Genomic DNA, 7,676 nt, shown 5'->3' with positions numbered 1-7,676 from the left:
TTGTGTAAACTTCAAAGATGATATCCTTTATTGTTTTAAAGATGTTTAGTAATTTAATTATTATCTATAAAAGGATAAGTACATAATTTTACTACCTCTTTTCAACAAATTGATTTCCATGCATCAAGGAGCATGATTAGAAAATTAAAGTTTAAACTGATTGGAACCCTACAACGACTTTTGCTTTAAAAACTTGAAAAAGAAAATACTTTATTTCATACTTTCAAACTAATGCCCTTTGGCATTATATACAAAAAATTTGCATCGCAAGCTACCAAAGCTATCAATGGAAGAGTTCCCTAAGAATAACAAGAATCTCTTAAAACCTAACAACCTTTAACTAATTTATTTTAACTAATTATTTCTAGAAGGATTGCCCACTTAAAGTGGTTAAAAAAAAGAACACACTTCTGACCGAGACAGTTAGTGTGCATCGGTTAGATTGCACAAGTGTTACGCCTAGCTTGGTTCCATGCACGCCAAACTTGTCTACATCACATCTGGTTCCAATTGTATCATATCTGGTGCCTGTTCTTGAGCATGTTGCAAGTTCCCTCAGTCACGATAAGATTTCCTTCGGTGAAAGAATGGACCCAAAGCCTTTGTCAAAAAATCTGCAACCTATTTTGTAGTAGAAATATGCAAAAGATGAAAGAGCTTTGATTGAAGCCTTTCTCTAACCACATGACAATCAATGTCAATGTGTTTTGTTCTTTCATGGAAAACTTGATTAGTTATTATATATCTAGTTGAATTATTATCACAATACAATAAAACAGGTGTAATGAAGGATACTTGGAAGTTATTTAGCAAGTATGTGAGCCATTGGATCTCACAGGCAGTGGAAGCTAGAACACGATACTCTGCTTCTGAGGAGGATCTTGCTATTGTGCCTTGCTTCTTTGATCTCCAAGATACAAGTGAATTACTTAAGAAAACACAGTATCCACTAATTGATTTTCTTGAATCAATGCAAGAGGCCCAATCTGAATCATTAAAAACCTTTAAGTGCAGAAGATGAGGCTGAGTAGAACAATCCTTGGCTAGGATTGCTTTTGATATACTTAAGGACTCTACACAAGGCTTTATAGTGATTTGTAGTTGGTTGGGCCATAAATTGGCTTAGCTGTTGCACAACAAAACTGATATATGGTATGATGTTGGTTAGATAGAGTAATCTCCCCACAAGCCTTCTATACTGCACAAAGTCTTGATATGGGGCTGAGTCATCTTAGTGTAGCTTTGTTGTCCTCACAATTGGTGTTGCAACATACTTGGAACCTAAGACACCTGTATCAGACAAAATATCCAGAGCATATTAATATGTATTGATCATCAAATCGGCCATGGTACTATTATACTAGTATATCATTTCAACTGGTGATTTACTAATTAAATTGCATATTGCTGGAGTTAGATATACATATATAATATATTAACATCAATGTTGAAAAAACAATAAAAAAAAACCAGTAACATTTTTTAGCTTCAATTGATAACTGGCCGGTATGACCTTTTTCGACCGGTTTTAACCAGTTTTGACTGATATGATTACATGACCGATATAATTATTGTATTGTACTGGTATTGAAACTGATTTACTGGTTGAACTGACCAATACAAACCAGTTTTTACAACACTAGCCTTATATCTTACGTTTTGTAGTATTTATATCTTCAGGGTAAGGAAAAAAAAAGCTGACCAGGATGGGAAAAGGGTTTTTAATGAATCTTCCTGCAATGAAGTCCCCACGCTAATGATTTGTGGGAAGATAACAATAGTGGAAAAAGTCTTGCTAAAATGGTTAAAATGGCGTATCAAAATCAGGCGCTTCATCAATATTGTTGAGGCAATGATATGGAGACAATGATATTCCAAATTGGTATACTCTTTATTAATGGAGAGATTGAACTACTTGATTTTTCTTTTACTTTTTAATAGAAAAATATTATTCTGTTATATTTAAAAGGATAAAGATATATTATTATATTATTTTTCATTTATTTTTTATAGTACTTGTCTTTTTATTAATGTGAACAATTCTTAATCGAAATTCTTTATATACAAGATTTTGAAACTAAAATTAAACTTCCAAAATCCGTTATAGTTTCAAAATCAGTTAAATGAATTATTTAATACTAGCGTGTTGACATGCACTGTCGTGCCTATCAACCCGTTTTCTTATCGTTTGTAATGTATAGTTTTTATTTTATAAATTCAAATATAATTTTTTGCGCTAAATTTACGGTTGAATTTATTCAATTGGTCTAATATTCAATTTTTTTAATACACTTTTAAAATAAGAAGATAATAAGGATAAAATAAGAAAATAATATTATATGGTTTTTTAAAAGATATTGAAGGCAAAATAGGAAAACACAAATTACACCATGATGGGTGATTATTTTGTGTTTTTCCTTTATTAATAGTATAGATACCCAATTTTAAAAATCGAATTTTCAAATCGGTTCTTTTACAAACCAGATCATAAAAGTTTCTTTTCAAATTAACTAGATTACATTTTAGATGATTTTAAATTATATTATTTTTCCTTCGCGCACATATTTTTATATTCTTCAACTAACACATAACACTTTATAATTCTAATTAAGAAAGAAGGTCATGCCAAATAATTGGCATTTAAAGAGTATAAAGATATTGAGCTTTCATTTTTTTAATATCTTTTTAATATTTAAATACAAATGAAAGAATATAACAAAATATGAATAAATAAAAATCAATACATACAAACAAATAATTTAAAACTTTACTCACATACGGAATGAATTTATATAAAATTTCTATATATAATATGAGCAAGCTAATTAATAATATCAAATCTAGTATGAAAACTATAACAACAAGAGAATAACATAACACAAAAAATATGATATCAAATCCAATACATGTATGTTATAACAGCAAACTAAGAACTCACAATAATATATATATAAATAATGCAAATCACAGGGTTCTCTACTATTATTATTTAAATCTCACAAGTTACATGGGTGATTTGATTTGACCCCTTCAGAGAAGTTTCATTTCGAGAAGAGGATCAAACGATAATATTTTGGTTGCTAAAGAGGTTCTTCACTTTCTGAAGAAAACGAAGCTGAAGAAGGGTGCCTTAACTTTGAAGATAGATCTGGAGAAGGCTTATGATAATGTGAGTTGAGACTTTTTGGAGCATACTCTGGTTCGTTGTGGTTTTCCTCTAACAACTATTTCCTTGATTATGTGGTGCATCCATAATTCAGAACTTGCTCTACATTGGAATGGAGTCAAATGTCTAACTTTGCTCCTATACGTGAGTTGCGTCAGGGTGATCATTTATCTCCTTACCTCTTCATCCTTTATACGGAGAGACTCTCTCTTGTTATACAAGATCTTGTGAAGGATGACAACTAGAAATCTATCCATTTGATCAGTCATAGTTCAGGTTTATCTCATTTATTACTTGTAGATGATATCCTCCTCTTTGCCCATGCCTCTTCTACTCAGATTACAGTTATTTATGACATTTTAAAGGACTTTCTAAGGCATTTGGCCTTAACTTTAATTTGGATAAATCTCAAATGTTTTGCTCCCCAACAATCTCTTGGGTAAGGAGAGAGAATTTCACTGCTATTTCATGTATCTGCTTTTCTTCAACTATTGGAAGATAACTTGGTGTGCATTTGGATACTAGTAGAGTGAGAAAATATTTATTTCAACATATCTTGGACTATGTGGATCAGCGTCTGGCTTCATGGAAAGCCAAATTGTTAAATAGGGCTGGAAAAATGTGTCTAGTGAAGTTTGTCATTTCTTATTTTGCAGTCTATAATATGCAGATAGTTTGGCTTCCTTTTATGATGTGTGAGATAATTGATCAGGCAACATGCAAATTCCTTTGGAGCAAGTATCAATCTAGTAAGGGTTGGCACTTGGTGAATTGGGAGAAAATAACTGCTCCTAAATCTCATGGTGGCCTTAGTGTGAAAAATACTAGGATTGCTAATATGACCTTCTTGGGAAAACTTGTCTAGAGAATGTTACATGAACCTCATTGCCTTTGGGTTCAACTCTTTGAAAGTATCTACCTTAGGGGTACTCCTCCCCATCACTATCTTTTTCTGAGGGGTTTGAGTTTTCACTTCAAGAGGGTAATACCTCAATTTGGTTTAATGACTAGATTGGTAGTGGACTATTGTGTTACCAGGTTAACTTTGTCCATATCTCAGACTGTGATTTGATGGTGCATGATCTTTGGGACCATGGTTGGAAACTTGACAGACTTTATACGATCATCCCTGAAGAGGTTAGGAATTGTATCATTACCATGGTTATGTCGAAAGGTGCACCTTTCTCTAATTGTTGGCTTTGCATGCGTTGGATGGTAGATATTCTACTTCTTCTGCTTATTCTTGGTTGTTGTCTCAAACCTTGGCTACTTAGGACCATAGTTTTCCTTGGAAGTACCTTTGGAAACTACAAATCCTAGAGAAATATAAGATCATGTTATGGTTAATTCTTCATAACTCTTTCCCTTGTAACTTGTTACGGTTCACATGCAATTTATCTTCTTCCTCGTCATGCTCACTATGTTATGCTTTGGTTGAGGTCATTATTCAGTGTCTTCATGATTGCCTTACCCTAAGGAGGTGTGGATTAGGTTGGGCCTCCTTCCTGCTAGGAGTTTCTCACTTATGAACCATAGAGACTGAATCCTTTCTTTTTATGCGGGTTAACAATAATCAACAACTCTTCCATAGTCTTTGGTGGATTTAGAGGTGGAGGAATAATATGATTGTGGATCTTGCCCGTTGGCCGATTCATCATGTCATGCATAATATTGTTAATGGTATTGGTGGTGGTAATTTTGCTTTAAATCATGAGGACTTTGTTCCCCATTTTGCTATTGAGTTATGGTCTCCGCCTCCACAAGATTTTGTTAACATTAGTATTGATGGTAGTTACATGTCTGGGATATCTAAGATTGGATGTTGTGGTCTCATTCATAACCATATTGTCATATTGTTGTGTGGGTTTAGCTGCGCTGAAGGAATTGGTGATATCTTCCTTGTTGAGCTTCTTTGTGTTATCAGTGGTTTAAATTTGGCAAGATAACGTGGATTTCTCAAGGTTATTTGTGAATCTGATAGCTAAGATATTTTGACTGACATCTCGAATATCCATTGCTCTTCATGCCCATGCAGCTTTGATTGAGGAAGCTCACAACCTTCTTCTTCTCCCTTGGGAGGTATCTTTTTATCATGTTATTCGCTCCTTAAACTCTATTGTGGATGTGCTTACTAAGTTGGAAGTCGGGGAAGATAAGTGAAATAGCAAAGAGTCAAAGGATACCATTAAAACTGACCTACAAAGTTTTGATGAAGATAAGGTCTTACATGGAAGCTTGAAGACTTGGACATCTAAAAAAACAACATACCAAAGACTCAAGGTCATTGCCGTAGAATCTAGGATTGCTTTTTAGATTCTAGAGCCCTAAGATGATTGCCTAGTATTGAGTCTTAGAGTAGGTAAACCCAAGATGGAAGTGTCTCACAAAGAGTCTAAAATAAAAATCACATAAAATGAGGCATGACATCAACTTATAAATATATGATAATCAACACTCATGCATTTGCATTGAGCATACATGATTTTATGCATAAAGCTTGAATCATTTCTAAAATTATGATTGCATGATCATTCATCATATAGAATGTTTACATTTAAAATTGAAAAAAACCATTAATTGAGTAAGTCATGGTGAAATCCTTAATCGATTAAGGAAAGTCATAATCGATTAAATGGAGTTACAGTAGCTAACCTCCCAGGATTTCTGTTTATTAATCGATTAAGTAATCTTTTAATCGATTAAACCATAACAGGGAATCTGTTTTCAAAAACTTATTAATGAATTAACATGAAGATTTAATCGATTAATATCTATTGTGTCAATTATGAGCTAATTCTATTATTTTGCAATAGAATTGAAATCAGTTTTAAAGCAATGCTTTTCACACTTTCAAAGCAATTATCATTGAGAATCATTGTGAGATCGAAAATTACTAAGAATAAAGAAAAACAAAGATCCATTGTGCTAAACTTTTCAAAGCTAATGTGTTGATTCTTTGATGTTTTTCTTGCAAATCTTTTGAGAGAAAAGAAAGGGAGTTATTTTCATTATGCTTACATGTTTCATTCATTTAAAAAATATCTTGCATGTTTTTCACACTGAGTTCTTAGGGCTGTTTGTGAGATAATTATGTCAAGGGTTGTAGACGAGCCGATTTAATTGTTGCTATCTGCACAATCTTGTGTGCAAAGTAACTCGGCGAATTTCAGTAAAATTGAGGATAATACTTTTGGTGTGTGGTATCATCACAAGTTGAGAATTATGGATCTTCACAATATAGGGCGTCTTGATTCGAGCAAAGAGTGTCGGCTGGGGCCAGATTGCGCGAACAGTGTGGTATCCAAGTAGGCGTAGATATAGGTCAAACCGAGCTTGGTGGCTCACTGGTTTCAAGAAGGAAGTTTCTGTCTAGGGATATTGGAAGTGCGTTTTTAACTGAATTACATTTCTATTAGTGAAGAAAAATCTCCCAGATCAATCTGGAGGCCTAGATGTAGTTTGCAAGTGGACCCGCAAACAAACCAGGATAAAATCCTCGAGCACAATCTTCTTTTTCCCTATCTCTTTAAGATTCAGTCTTTACTGCTTTCTGTATTGAAATTGCATTATGTGATTAAGTGTTAATTGTTGTTAATCTGTTGATAATCACGAATCAATATTGAGTTAGTAAAGATCTAGATTCATCACCATTTTTGTAAAGCAAGAAAACTGTTTTTTCAAAAGAATAACAACCAGTATAATCGATTAACGTTCTGATTGTAATCAATTAACGTTTTCTCATTAATCGATTAACCCTGTTGATAATCGACTAACTACACCAGCTTCATATTCTGCACAAATATCGGAAAAGCGAGATTAGGTGTAATATTACCTCACTGGTACCCAATAAGTGGTATCAGAGCTAGTACGAATGTGCTAGCTTGGCCGCTAAGTTCGTTGATCCGAGGGATTAATCACTCTGGGATCAACGGTGATGGTGCATGCGAATCTTTATAGAGGCTATACACACATAGATTTGGGACTCTGTTGTCAACATGCCTTTCACTCCACTTCACTTAGTGGATGGTGAACACAAAGAAAAACCAAAGGGATTATGGACTGGCAGTGAAAGACATAAAGTCCAGCACATATCAAGGCAAATAACATTATAACCTCTGCCTTATCATACGATGAATTATTTCGGGTGTCACAATGCCTAAACGCAAAGGAAATGTGGGATACTATGCAAGTAACCCATGAAGGCACAAGTGAGGTTAAGCGTGCTAGATTAAATGCATTAACCCGTGAATATGAGTTGTTTCGTATGTTTCCAAATGAGTCAATTAATGAAATGCAGAAACAATTCACCCATATTATTAACCATTTAAATGCATTAGATAAGAGTTTTTCTATTGGTGAGATTACTAACAAAGTGTTGCATTGTCTTGATAGGAAGTGGCAGCCCAAGGTAACCGCAATTATGGAATCGAAAGACTTGGACACAATGCAGCAAGCAACTCTATTTGGAAAACTCTAGGAACACGAAATGGAGTTAGGACACTTAACAATG

The sequence above is a fragment of the Lupinus angustifolius genome, chromosome LG12, assembly GCF_001865875.1.
Source record: "Lupinus angustifolius cultivar Tanjil chromosome LG12, LupAngTanjil_v1.0, whole genome shotgun sequence".
NCBI classification, from domain to species: domain Eukaryota; kingdom Viridiplantae; phylum Streptophyta; class Magnoliopsida; order Fabales; family Fabaceae; genus Lupinus; species Lupinus angustifolius.
The sequence above is the reverse complement of the archived record's forward strand: the minus strand, read 5'-3'. Positions refer to the sequence as shown.